Raw genomic sequence first — 15,836 nt, forward strand, 5'->3', positions numbered from 1 at the left:
ACGCTGAGTACTGTGATTTTGTTGTGTGGAACCACAATGACATTTTTGTTGAAAGGATTTTGCCCGATCTTGAACTTTGGGATGATGTTATCCCTAAAGTTGAGTGCTTTTTTAGAAACGGTATACTTCCAGAAATACTGGGACAGCAAGTTACAAACTCACATGAGTAATGTAATGAAAGGATCCAGGCACTCTTGAAAGTGGGCTGTGTGATATTGCTGTTATATCAATACGGTTGTATGAGACAAGATTACATTTTGACTATTGTTATGAGTTTGGTCTTTGTGAGTTCTGGCTGTTGTATATCCATCCATCCATCCATCGTCAACCGCTTATCCTGTGTACAGGGTCGCGGGGGGCTGGAGCCTATCCCAGCTAACATTGGGCGAAAGGCGGGGGACACCCTGGACAGGTCGCCAGTCCATCGCAGGGCTGTTGTATAATTTAAATGAAAAGATTAAATGCCATTGAGAAGACAGAATTATACATGGTGGTTTATTTACAAGATTAGATTTTTCAACAATTGTTATAATAACAAGAACATGGTGTGCAATAACAGATTAGAATCCATTTCATTACATATAATACATATAGCCAGTACAATTGGACTAGTGAATAAAAGTATTACACTTGTTGAAAACATTAACAGACTGATATGTGTCGGGGCTCAGGTACTACTACTCCATGTCCTCTTACTTATCATCATCAGAGCCAAGAAGCAGGGATCAGGTATTGGACACTACATGTGTGAGGGCTCAGGTACTGGACTGACTGATTATTATCCCTATCCCTCCATCCTCCTTACTCCAATGGGACAATAGACTCCGAAAGATTAGACAAGACGCAGCAAATAACCCCAGTCTTGTCAATCAATGCTAGTGCCTCACCTTGTTTTGTTGCCATGTGCTCTATGGGCATAGCCCTGCTTTGCAGAATCTGATATTTTCTTCTGACTAAACCGATAACTCTCTCAACATGAATACGCAAATTCGCTATTTTTCTTGTGTCTGCCACCTCATACGCTGACAGCTGTTTTCTCCCCTTGGTAAATGCAGGTATCTGTAGTGAAGCACAGTAAAATCCCACACTATCACCAATATTGAACCCACGGTCTGCAAGGACAATCTCTCCAGGTAACAGGTTTTTTAGGAGGCCACTCTCTATTGTGATCTGTTTATCGCTGACTCTCCCTCCCCAGGCACAAGATATGTAAGTGACATAGCCTTGGGGTGCAACACCAATCAGAAATTTTACAGTATGGTGATGCTTGTAGTTTGACCACGTTTGTGCTTGGGCTAGCAAATTAGAGGGCTTCTCAATAAAAACTTCGAAACAGTCAACAATCACAGCAACTTTACATCCAAATGCCTGTCTGAATCCCACTGGCATTGTAGCTTGAAGAACATGTCGCTCTGGCCACTCAATTTGAAATTCCAACCTTTCATGAAGTATGTCAATTACTTTATGCCAAACTCTAGAAGCAGTTGGCAGAGAGATCTTGAACCTGAAAGCTAAATCTTTCAGCGGGAGATTTAGTCTCAGCTTCATCAAAACTAAAATGAACTGTTCAAATTTAGACAGCACAGACATAGGACCACAGCTGATGTAGGGTTTGCATAGCTCAAAAATCTGAATTAAAACTAAGAAGTTGGGGAGCCCCCGTGTAGAACATTGTCTTGTCTTCGTTTTTTTTCAAAGGACTCCTTGTTGAACTGTGTGTCCAGTGCTTTGGCTCGAAGATCTCCCAGCTCTGTTGTGTTTTGTCTCAGAACATCCTCCATCTTCTCAATGTCATCCATTGTTAGCTCAGTCTGTCATCCGGCATCTACATAGCCTGCAACATATCAGTGGGGAGCATAATTAGTTAATTCATGAATATGAATTATGTGAATTGTTGTGAAGTTATCTTTTTGACAACCTTTTTAAAACATGCAAGTTCTCTGGTCCAATTATACAGAGTGATTTTAGTTAATATGAATTATGTGAATTGTTGTGAAGTAATCTTTTTTACAAACAAGTTTTCTGGTCAACATTTGTAACAATTAATAATTATTAATAACAATGAATAATAATGCTGGTTACACATCTTAGTACAATAATTTACCTTTATCATTTAATGTCCCATTCCCACTGATCCCCTCTGATTGTGGGTTGTTGTCAGCTGGCTGCTTCGGTTCTGAGCTTTCGGCTGTCTGCGTCAGATCCGGGCTCTCATCTGTCTGTTGGAGATCCACCATAGCATCTGCACATTCCGACCGTCTTTGTTGGTCTTCCTTGATCTTCATCCTTTGCTCTCATTTAAGAGACGTCTCTGATTTGGGCTTAGTTTTTTGGTAACCTAGGTTGACCGTCAGAGCCCAATCTACCGACTCAACGTCACCCAAAGCGCTAGGGCAACCTAAAAAGCCCCAATGAAGTCCATATTAGACTACCGGTAACTTAATAAGCATTACTAAGTAAATGAGCATTTAATGACAACCTAATGCTATATAAACACAGACACAAAAAACACGTTGGCTAGCTAACATACCTCCGACGAAGTGGTCGCTGCAGACACGGGCATTAACAGACTCTGCTCCTCCCGACCGCAGACGTACGTTAAAAATCCACTTTTTACGGCGTTGTTCTGTGAGCTTTTTACATTTCTCACCTTTATGAGTGACAATCTTCGGTACTCTATAAAAACCCTTTCCCTTTTCTCGATTAGAACGATTGGAGCAGCCGTAAACTACACAAAACATTGGCATTTTGCCAGACGGCAGATCCTCAGCTATTTCACTTCCTGCCCTCCATCTGAATTGCGCGCTCTCGCGATGCAGCAGCGTGACATCACGTGAAACCAACCTATAGAGTTGTCTGCAAATTTCAGGAGATTGACAGAGGGGCATTTGGCAGTGCAGTCATTTTTGTACAGGGAGAAGAGAAGTGGCGAGAGCACACATTCCTGGGGGGCACCAGTGCTGATCGTACAGGTGCTGGAAGTGAATTCCCCCAGTCTCACTAGCTGCTGCCTGTCCATCAGAAAGCTGATGATCCACTGACAGATAGACGTGGGAAAAGAGAGTTGGTGTAATTTAGTCTGGAGGATAGCTGGGATGCTGGTGTTGAAAGCCAAACTGAATTTCAGAAAAAGGATCCTTGCATATGTCCCTGGTCTGTCCAGATGTTGCAGGATATGATGCAATCTCATGTTGACTGCATCATCCACAGACCTGTTTGCTTGATAGGCAAATTGAAGGTGATCCTGAAAGGGTCCTGTGATTTCCTTCAGGTGGACCAACACCAGCCTATCAAATGACTTCATGACCACATATGTCAGAACGACGGGTCTGTTGTCATTGACTTAATCACTGATCCAGTGGCCTATTGAAGATCTGTGTGAAGATGGGGGCCAGCTGGTCAGCACAGGATTTTAGACAAGTGCGTGAAACACCGTCTGGGCACTGTGCTTTCCTTGTCTTTTGTTTTGGAAGACACGGCACACCTCCTCTTTGCAGATCTTAAGTGCAAATTGAGTAGAAGGAGGGGGGAGGAGGGGGGTTGCAGGAGGTGTTGATGCTTGTGTGAAGTGAAGCTCAGAGCTGGTGTGGGGTGTGAGACTGGGCCTTTCAAATCTACAGTAGAACACACTCAAGTCATCAGCCAGTTGTTGGTCCCCTACAGTGTTATCAGAATAGCTTTTTTTAGCCACTTTTATTTCCTTATTCAGTGTGTTCCTGGTCTGACTGTACAAGATTTATAACTACTCTTGTAAGCATCCTCTTTGGCCTTTATGAAGCTGCCTGTGTTCTGCTGTAAACCATGGTTTATCATTACTTTATGTTAAATACGTCCAAGTTGGAATGCACATATCTCATAGAAACTGATATATTATGTCACAGTATCTGTGAGCTTGTCCAGATTGGTGTGTGCAGCCTCAAATACACACCAATAGGTGCAGTCAAAGCGGGCTTGTAGTTCCAGCTCCAACTTTTTACAGTCTTTACTACAGGTTTAGCTGATTTTAGTTTCTGCCTGTAGGTTGGAAGAAGATGAACGAGACAGTTATCAGAGAGTCCAAAAGTTGCTCTATGGAAAGAGCAATATGCGTACTTTATTGTTGTGTAGCAAAGATCCAGTATATTCCTGTCTCTGGTGGGTCATGTAATGTGCTGTCTGTATTTTGGCAGTTCACGGGTGAGGTTAGTTTTATTTAAATCTCCCAGAATAATAATAATTGAGTCCAGATATTGTTTTTCCATGTCTGTAATGTGATCAGCCGCTGCATTCATGCATGCTTGTAGAGGAATATAAACAATCACCAGAATAAATGAGCGAAACTCTTGCGGCGAGTAGAAAGCTTACAGTTGATGAAGAGCACTTCCAAATTGGGACAGCACATTTGCAACATTGTTACATTTGTACACCAACTTTCATTGATGTAAAAGCATGTTCCACCACATCTCGTTTCCCAATAAACTCTGCAATGTGATCTTCTCTGAACAGCTGAAAGCCCGGTAGATGTTACATGCTGTCCAGAATGGCTTCACTCAGCCAGGTTTCTGTGAAACACAAGGCAGCAGAGTTAGAAAAGTCCTTGTTTGTACTGTTCAGGTGAAGAGATGTAGTTTGTCCATTTTGTTAAGAAGAGAGCGGAGATTCGATAGATGAACGGCAGCACTGTTTTCGAAAGCCGCGCTGAGGAAGCCTGCGCCCCAGCTCATTTCCCTCGCCTACATCTCATAGCTTGTTTAAACAACACAGCTGCGCCTCTGACTAAAATGTCCAACAAAACATCCGAATAGTCAAAAACCGTGAAAAAGGTATGTGCTGCCGAATGTTCAGCAGTTCGTCCCTGGTAAAACTGATTGAAAACATTACTAAACACAGGACAAACAAACAAAAAAGCAAAAGAATTTGAGTGCTCCACATCGAGGCAGCCATCTGCGGTGCCATCTTGATCATTCTGAGCATTATTTAATTTAATTGACCAGCGAGTCTTCACATAATGACAAAATATTATGCCTTATATTTTGATTATGCCCTCTTTTGTACTTATTGTAACAGACTGCATTATTACAGCCTATGTTAATGAAAAGACATTGGAACAACGGGACACAATGCAGCAATAATGACGTACAGTTGAAGTCAGAACTATACATACACTTAGGTTGAAGTCATTAAAGCATTTCATATTAGCAAACTATAGTTTTGGCAAGTCATTTAGGACATCTACTGTGTGCATGACAATTTGTCCAACAATGGTTTACAGACAGATTGTTTCAATTTTAATTGACTATATGACAGTTCCAGTGGGTCAGAAGTTTACATACACTAAGCTAACTGTGCCTTTAAGCAGCTTGGAAAATTCCAGAAAATGATCTCACACCTTTAGCCAATTATCTAATTGGCTAATTGGAGTCAATTGGAGGTATTTTTAAGGCCTACCATCAAACACTGTGCCTCTTTGCATGAAATCAGCCAAGACCTCATAAAAAAAATTGTGGACCTCCTCAAGTCTGGTTCATCCTTGGGAGCAATTTGCAAATACCTGAAGGGACCACGCTAATCTGTACAAACAATAGTACACAAGTATGAACACCATGGGACCACACAGCCATCATACCGCTCAGTAAGAAGACAAATTCTGTCTTCAAGAGATGAATGTAGTTTGGTGCGAAAAGTGCAAATTAATCCCAGACCAACATCAAAGGCACTTGTTGTTGTACACAAGTATCTATACCCACAGGTAAATTTTTTTTAATTCTACATAACCTGAAAGGCTGCTCAGGAAGGAAGAAGCCACTGCTCCATAACCACCATAAAATCCAGACTGCAGTTTGCAAGTGCACATGGGGACAAAGATCTTGGAGAAATGTCCTCTGATCTGATGAAACAAAATGGCCATAATGACCATTGTTATGTTTGGAGGAAAAGGGTGAGGCTTGCAAGCCAAAGGACACATCCCAACCGTGAAGCATGGGGGTGGCAGTATCATGTGGTGGGGGTGCTTTGCTGCAGCAGGGACTGGTACACTTCACAAAATAGATGGCATCATGAGGAACTAAAATTATGTGTATATATTGAAGCAAAATCTCAAGACATCAGCCCGCAATTTAAAGGACTGTCGCAAATGGGTCTTCCAAATGAATAATGACCCTAAGCATACCACCAAAGTTGTGGCAAAATGGCTTAAGGACAACATAGTCAAAGTATTGGTGTGGCTATCATTAAGCCCTGACCTCAACCTCAATCTGGCTGACTTTGTAGACAGAATTTAAAAAGTGTGTGCGAGCAAGAAGACCTACAAACCTGACTCAGTTACACCAGTTCTGTCTGGTGGAATGGAGCAAAATTCCAGCAATTTATTGTGAGAAGTTGTGGCCACAGATTCAAGTCTAATTTCCTTGTAATTTTCTAGATTCTACAAATCTACAGGGCTACAAAGAACACACTTCAGTAATGATACACCTTCTTTATGAGCTTCATTAGAAGAACAGACTACAGTCACAGAACAGAGGAGCACCTGTGGCAAGGCTGAGATTCCAGGCTTGGCACTCATAGCCCACCCAAATGTGTGTGTGTGTGTGGTGTGTGTGTGTGTGTGTGTGTGTGTGTGTGTGTGTGTGTGTGTGTGTGGTGTGTGAACATCGTGTGCATATGTGTGTGGGTTAAAGGCCTACAGCAGTGTTATACACCAGGGCCTATCAAATGAGAGCCTCCGATTAGAGAAAAGTGAAGCAATGGCGTATCACGCAGGGTGCATCAAGCTCTTTACGGTGTGTGAGAGTGTGTGTGTGTGTGTGTGTGTGTGTGTGTGTGTGTGTGTGTGTGTGTGTGTGTGTTATCACAGGCAAAACCACAGCACTACAGCAGGCTGTAATTCTCTCACCACCGAAACCACCGACAATGCTGCAGCCACCGTCTTTGCTAGCTGTGTCTGCTTTCATACACATGCATGCACACACACACAAAAGATTTCCTTCTTTGTTTACGCAACATCAGAAATCAGTTGTTTACAAAAATGCAGCTTCTGACTGAAAGCAAAATTGCAATCCAGGCAGTCGCTTGTCATGTTCATGGCCTGAGATCATGGCTCTAAGATGAGGTTTCATTTCTCCCACTGACCTCTCAGGATCAACTAGAGAAGCCACTTAACTCTAGGGCTCAGCTGCCAAACCTCAAGAGAGCTAGTGAGAGAGACAGAGAGTGACAAAAACAGACCCAGAAAAGGAGAAAAAGGAAGCGGTTACTTGCCTACAGTGCAAGCAGTGTGGTTGTGTTCTGTGTCTGGTGCTATACAATTGTTACATTTAACTAATCATCTCTCCAATTTTTTTTATACAGAAATTCAAAGGCTTTGTTCACACTATACACAAATCCAATATGTTTTTTAAATCTGATTTTTAGAACTGACTGTAATGTCCTTTTGCTAGTGGTGAAACTGATTCATTTGTCCAGACAGTGTAGTCAATATACAGTGTACCTACATCATTTACTTTAGTAATGATTTAAGCATCAGCATGATGCTAAGTGACACTCGCAAACAACAACTGAAAGTAATTGTCATTGTAGAGAGCGAATAACTCCTCCTGAGCACTGCACTTCCTCAGCTGATGTCCTTTCAAATATTTGATTATAGGTTTTTACATGTATAATTGAAAACATAGTTAAATTAGTGTATTCAGCTCCAGACACTATTGCAACAACAACAACAACAACAATTTACATTTATATAGCGCTTTTCTAGGCACTCAAAGCGCTTTACATTGTATAGGGGGAATCTCCTCAACCACCACCAGTGTGCAGCATCCACCTGGATGATGCGACGGCAGCCATAGTGCGCCAGAACGCCCACCACACACCAGCTATTGGTGGAGAGGAGATATTGCACACTTTGTATGATGGCGCATACATGCCGGGCCCAAATGAAAAACAGTGCGATCTGACCACTCAGACTGAGACACATTCCCCAAAATATTATTTTTGCCCGATTTTAAACCACACGCCTATGGATGTGTTTTGGATCGGGTTGGTAAACATCAGATTTGCAGAGCAGCTTACAATGAGGCATTGGGGCTGCATTGAGTGGACTGAGAGGAAGAGTCTGTCCATTGAGCTCTTCAGTCCAACCTCATCCACATTCTCTAAACTGCTCTACTCTACTCTGCCTTGTCTCTATAACAGGGTGTGTGTGACCCAACAGAAAAGCACTGAGCAACTGTAGAAATTATCCTAGCTTTTATGTAGTGGTGCTTGCAATGTAATGTTAACTAATCTCTATCCCGTAGAATTCAACTTCGGCCTGTAACTTGTGCTGCACTGTTTGTGCTAAAGACAAATTATATCTTGTGTGGCTTGTGGATAGATTGTGTGGCTTGTGGATAGCTGTGCCATTGACATACACTGAAAGAGAAACATACATAGCCATATCTATGGACCAGAATATAACCGAGACTGAAAAGGTCTCACAAGAGTCACATTTGAGTTTTGGGTTTGGGTTTACTAGTCAGTGAAAAGTTTCTGTGATACTCAAAATAAACACAGTAAACAGTGTTTCAGCATTGCATACAGCTCCCGTGACACTTTTTTGCAGATCAATGACCCTTACTGTATGGTACGTATGAGGCCTATGTAAAACATTGTTACAATGGCTGCTCTGTCTCCATCATAATGACCTCATTTTATCCTATCTCCTACATTGGTTTCATTTTTTTATATTTGAAATGGACACTCCCCATCTTTAGTCTCTCTCTCTCTCTCTCTCTCTCTCTCTCTCTCTCTCTCTCTCGATCTTCCAAAAAGGCTTTAATAGGCTGATGAGTGTAGGCTGAGTGGGCAGCAATGCAATAGAGCTCCTGTAACCGCCTAACAAACAAATACACACACACACACACACACACACACAAACAGAGAGTTCAGAGAGTAACCAATGGAAATCGTGGTAATGGAGCAGTTTATATATTCTGATTGCTATACATGGAAGACTTCCAAACCATCATCTACATTATGCACAATGGAGAGGTACATTTAATAAATGAAATAATGGAACATATTAGTGGGTAAAAAAAAAAAATGGCCTATATTGCTAAAAATGTATTCATGGTTTAAATAGCCTTTCTGGAAAATATTGTCAAATTTATCCCATAGTGACAAATTATCTCCACTAACAACAATGTAATAGTTACTGAAAACCATTCACTCTTAAACCCATTTCTCACTGAATCATCTTAAGTCAAAATAGTTACAGATTTTGTCAACATAAGCAAATACAGAGAGATAAATAGATCAGAGAGAGAGGAAAATTGCTACTGAGGCCAAGAGCACTGCGCTGTGAGCCTGTAAATCACCAGATTATTGCTTTTATGAGCACCGCTCGCATAAAAATAATTGCTAATGTTCAGAGAGTAACCAATGGAAATCGAGGTAATGGAGCAGTTTATAAATTCTGATTGCTATACATGGAAGACTTCCAGCCCATCTACTTTTTTATTTACAGCCATTAATAAAAATACTTAGAACTGCACAATGAGTGCATGGCTTTTAAAATCAATATAAAAATCTGCCATAGCATAGTTCTGATTTGTTATTTATTTATTTGCAATGAGACTCTGCCTCCATTTCCTAAGGTGAAAGTCAGAACAAAAACTGTCCTTTATTTTATTGAGAGTGATGAGAGAGAGAGAGCGAGAGAGAGAGCGAGCGAGAGAGAGAGAGAGAGAGAGAGAGATAGAGAGAGAGAGAGAGTTTGATTTTACATCACTGTAATTAGGAAATAATGTAAAGGGAAGCTAGGCTGAACAGGGATTAAACAAATTATTGTCCGAATGATGCAGGCATGATTGACTGTGTATGAGAGACATTTACATATAGTACTGGGCAAAACATTTAGATAGTTGTGAAAAACAACAGTGAGTATGTTTTCAAACATAAAGCCATGAATAATTTTTTATAAAGAAATTAACTACATACAAAGACTTATGCCTATCACCCACCCTGGGGTGCTGGCTGCCAACCAGGACACTCCAGACATCTCTGTCTTTGGCTTTTCTTTCAAGCTGACTCCAGGTGTAGACCATCAATTTGCAGTCAGCCTCTAGGTCTTGGCACCTGGTGTTTTTTTGCCTTCCTTTTTTTCTTTTCCCTTGAGGGTTCCAGGTCAGGGCTTGTTTGGTAATGTTTGTTGCAGGCCTACAGAGACTTTGGCCGATCTAGTCCCACCGCCTTTTCATAATTTCAGCATGGGCTGGGAAATGGAATGTCTTCTGCCATAGGTCATTGTTACTGATGTTGTTTGGCCAGCAGATTTGAAAGATTCTTTTATAGACATGTGTTGATAAAAGGATGGACTTTGTTGGCTGTGATCACTGTTGTCTTCAATGTCTCTGCCCAATACAGTCCATCACATTGGTGTTGAAAAGTCTGTCCTTGGTTTGTTTTGTTAAGTCATTGGAGTTCCATATCGTCTTTAGTTGCAGCCCTTGCTTTGCCAGTTCTTGCCTTGACATCAGCATCTGTACCGCCCTGTTTGTAGATGACTCTGCCCAGGTAGGTGAAGGCCTCCGCCTCTTTCAGTTAATCCCCTGCTGGATTGACTGGGGCTTGGCTGGTTGTGTTAACCTTTAAGATCTTGGTTTTAACTCTGTTGATGCTGAGCCATGGCCGGTCCCAAGCCTGGATGAGAAAATATTAGGCCTTGTAATTCGCCAGCTACAGAAATGCCAAAAACTGCAGTAAGCATATATAAACTAAATCTAAATCAATATTTGGTAGGGGTGTAACAGTTCACTCATCTCACGATTCGGTTCGGTTCCCGATACTGAGCTCACATTTCGGTTCAGTTTACGATTGTTTAAACTAAGCCTTAATCAAGAAAAGATTGAACGTTTTATTATTTTTATTTTAAAGACATATGCAAAACATAAAATAAATTAGCACTGTTATTAAAAACACTATATGATCCTTCTAAGATGTACTGGGATTGAAAATCAGCCTAGTACAGGGCAAATGGTGACACCAAATGGAAATATTAGCTAATAATTAGTTATACGTATCCTGCTTACACACTGTCATTGAGTACATGCATTTAAAATATTTTAATTAAAGCTGTATTTTTCTAAAATAATATTGTCTCTGATTATATCTAAATATTACTAAAAAAAAACCCTACTTAAATGTTCTGATGAAATCCAATCAGACATGACATTTGATATAGCATAGCATCATTATACATATTCAGCATTACATATAGTATATTAATATGGCACTATCATTAAACCTCATGACAACCACATTCTATAACTGAACCGACACCTGAAAATTTTCATTACTTACAACTGTTAGTCACATTATATAATGTGAGAGAGAGCCATGCTGCACTGTACATGCGTGTGTTTCATGTGGGGTTTCGCTAACTAACAGAGATGGAGAAATGAGCCGCTTGTCATCTGAAGATTCAGCTGCTGCCTTCCACAGGCTGCTCAGGGGCGCGAACCACTTGACACAAAAGCTGCACTCTGTACGTGGTTAAAAAGCATTCAAAGCTGCTGTCGGTTAATTATGATCTTATGAATGTACTTGCACCTTGATTGGACAAATTGATTTAATAACACAGATTCCGTTATTAGACATGCTGGTGTTATGGATGTTGCAATTTTTTTATATTTACTTTAGTAACTGTCACTATGGTTACAGCTGTTAGATTACAATTGTAACTTCAGTTGTTCAGTCATACAGACAGTATTCAAACTGCTACTGTAAACATTTACTGTAGACATTTCAACACTCACTCCTGTAAGTACAGTTGTCAATCCCAAACACTGACCATGTGAACATAGCCTAATTTTCTCTTGCGCATCAGACGGTCCCTCTCGGCTAAAAAGGAGCTTCTCTCTCCAGCACCCTGCAATACATTAGATAACATGGTTTCACTTTCAGTTCTTGCAGATTCAAATATTACTTCCATTTTAGTGCTCCTTGTGTGCATTGTGTTTTACTGTATACTGTATACAAACATCGGCCACACCGTATTAACCCACCGTGTAACACATTACTGTTACACAATTCATATAAAAAAGAATGTATCTTTTCAGAGCAAAAAAAATATTTATTAAAAAAATTAACCTCTATGTATTTTAGTACTTTGGCTTGACTCGACTCAACTTGCAACTCATCAGGACTTGACTTGACTTGCTTGATTTGTCTGCACTGCACTTGAGACTTGACTCGCAACTTGATGGTTAAGACTTGAGACTTGACTCGCGTCTTGATGGTTAAGATCTGAGACTTGCTCCCACCTCTGCTGAAGGCAGAGAGATGGCAGACAGAGACAGAGGGAAAGAGGAAGATGAAGGGGCAGAAAAGTTGTCCCTGATTATATTTGCTTTACAGTGGTGCAGGGCACCAAGTCCAGCTACATTTTTAAGTTATTCTTAGTTATTTTAAAGACTTATTTTAAAAAGCTGTTTTATGGTTGCATCTATCATTAATGTAAACCCTTTGACAATAAAACAGGTTGGTCCAGTAACTACAGAAACAGAAACTTACTGTAGGCAAGCAGGTAAACTACAGGGCTTCTATATATTATAGACCTGCAGTTTAGAGGTCATGTACTATTCTGTGTAGATAATCTGCTTTGCTATCTGATAATCTGTTTATGACACTTGCTCTGATCAATGGTGAAAATGGATGTCTACTTTGTCCTGCCTGACAGTACTTGTTCTACTGTAATGGACTGTAACACTGCTGAGCTGAGGAGCATCTTACAATGCAGAGTAGTGTGATTCTTTTGTGCCAACTCTTACTTACAGTTTTAGAGTATATTATATTCCTTACTGTAATTTATGCTATTTTCTCTGTAGAGTCACTGAATTTTCTTTTTGACAGTGATGTTTTTTCCTTCCTCATGATGCCATCTATTTTGTGAAGTGCACTAGTCCCTCCTGCAGCAAAGCACCCCCACAACATGATGCTGCCACCCCCTGCTTCACGGTTGGGATGGTGTTCTTTGGCCTGCAAACCTCACCCTTTTTCCTCCAAACATAACGATGGTCATTTTGGCCAAACAGTTACATTTTTGTTTCATTAGACCAGAGGACATTTCTCCAAAAAGTAAGATCTTTTTCCCCATGTGCACTTGCAAACTGTAGTCTGGCTTTTCTAAGGCAGTTTTGGAGCATTGGCTTCTTCCTTGCTGAGCAGCCTTTTAAGTTATTTCAATATTGGACTTGTTTGACTGTGGATATAGATACTTGTCTACCTGTTTACTCCAGCATGATCACAATGTCCTTTGCTGTTGTTCTGAGACAGAATGCGTCTCCTTCCTGAGCAGTATGATGGCTGTGTGGTCTCATGGACTTGTGTACTATTGTTTGTACAGATGAACATGGTATCTTTAGGCATTTGCAAATTGCTCCCAAGGATGAACCAGACTTGTGGAGGTCCACAATTTTTTTTTCTGAGGTCTTGGCTGAATTTATGTATTTTATTTCCCTGTGATGTCAAGCAGAGAGGCACTGAGTTTGAAGGTAGGCCTTACAATACATCCACTGGTGTACCTCCAATTGACTCCAATTCATTGCCTAAAGGCTTGACATCATTTTCTGGAATTTTCCATGCTGCTTAAAGGCACAGTTAGCTTAGTGTATGTAAACTTCTGAACAACTGGAATTTTGGAGTCAATTAAAAGTGAAACAATCTGTCTGTAAACAATTGTTGGAAAAATTACTCATGTCATGCACAAAGTCGAAGTCATAAATTACTTGCCAAAGCTATAGTTTGCTAATATTAAATCTCAGGAGAGGATAAAAAAGTGTTTTAATGACTTCAACCTAAGTGTATGTAAATTCTGACTTCAACTGTTTTATATTGGGCAGGTGTGTTAATGGCTTTCGGCTGAAGATAGCACATGAGTGAAGCTTCAAATCAAACGCGTGACGTATTCTTGGAAAAAGTCTTTGCGCAAACGATCGTACAGACAATAGGTACATTTGCACAAGCTCACTGATTGTGCACCGGTGTTTTCATGTTGATTGACCTCCAGGTAACAATGGTAGTGAAGATTTATTTAGCAGCCGGTACAAAGTAATTCTGAAAGGGTAATCTGGCAAGATGCCGAAACAAACATCATTGTTTTTGCTAGATTTTGTTAAACAATGTCACAATCATTTGTTCTTCGATTTTGTATGCCCTCTGGTCTGGGACATAATGAGGCCTTTAGGCTGTCTCAGTTGCTTCTGTCTCAGTTGATTCATGTAATCCCAGAGTGGCTTAGTTATATGGAGATTCGGTGCAGTTATCCTTATGAGGACTCTCCATAGACATAATGATTTTTATAATGTACAAACTATAGATTATATCCCCTACCCCTAAAACTAACTGCAAAAATAGCATTTTTGATTTTTTTTTTTAAAAACATTGTTTTGTATGATTTGTTTAAGCAATCTGAATTATGGGGACACCAGAAATGTCCTCATAAACCAAATTTATAGCACAATACCCTTGTAATTACCAGTTTGTAACATAAATATTTTACTCATAAACCACTTAAACATGCACACACACACACACACATAAAACTCATCTCAGAGATCATGGTGTTCATAACAACTTTTCTCAGTCCTAAAATGTGTCATTGCCCACACAGATAACACATTGCTTTTCACTCTGAGGTGAAAACACCTCCTCAGTATTTAAATCATCTGTGGTTTAAAAAAGAGCGAAGCACAAACTGTAGTGTCAGGGTGATATGGAGGACATGTTTGTGTGTGAGATGGTGAGAGAAAAAACAGAGAATGTGACATTATTAAAGCTACAGTATGTGCAAGGTTGTTTGTGTGTGTGTGTGTGTGTGTGTGTGAGAGAGAGAGAGAGAGAGAGAGAGAGAGAGAGAGAGAGAGAGAGAGAGAGAGAGAGAGAAGCAAATGAGGAAACACATATAAAGGACATGTGTAAATCGCTTGTGTGTGGTTGAGAGCAGCTGTGGTTAATGAATGTTTAATTAAGTTCAGAGTCTTTTGCATTATACACTGTACACTGCATGGGTGAAATATCTTGAGCATAAAAACACATTTATTATTAGCTCTGTCATTGGTGTAACTCAGAATTATATTACTGTGGGTAATTAACTCAGTCATTTAGCATTTGTTTTTTTTTTATTTTGGTTTTGGTTTTGCAATATCCAAAAACACTCACATAAAGAAAAAATGCATTTAAGTCCATCTTCAACTCATTTTGCAGCTCCGAGAGAACCGTTTCTGTTTGATTAATACTGTTTTTGCCTCCAGAGTGTTTATATATATATATATATATATATATATATATATATATATATATATATGACATCTCACACACACACACACACATATACACATAAACACACACACACACACACACGTTGGTATGGATATTCTTGTGAGGACTCCTCATAGACATAATGCTCTTTATACTGTATCCCCTAAACCTAACCCAACCCCTAAACTTAAATCTTTTGAAAAACATTGTTTAGTATGTTTTTAAAGTGATTTGAATTATGGAGACACTAGAAATGTCCTCATAAACTACATTTATAGCATAATACCCTTGTAATTAGCAGTTTGTAACCTAAAAAACATTCCACGTATACCACTTAAACCTGCACACACACACACAGCCTTTTCGCACCACCATCAACCTTCAGACTTACACAACACATATCCAATCTTCTATTTTTCTCACTAGTCTAAGTGGCGTACCTGCTAATGTGTGGTTGTGACCTAGCTTCCTCCCTTTAACTTTCTTGTCGTTGTTCTCTGTCTTTTGTTTTTCACACCTTTTTCAGTTCATTGCGTGTGAACTTCACTCATGCTGGTGTGGGTTTA

This window comes from Xyrauchen texanus, chromosome 1 (assembly GCF_025860055.1).
Source record: "Xyrauchen texanus isolate HMW12.3.18 chromosome 1, RBS_HiC_50CHRs, whole genome shotgun sequence".
NCBI classification, from domain to species: Eukaryota; Metazoa; Chordata; class Actinopteri; order Cypriniformes; family Catostomidae; genus Xyrauchen; species Xyrauchen texanus.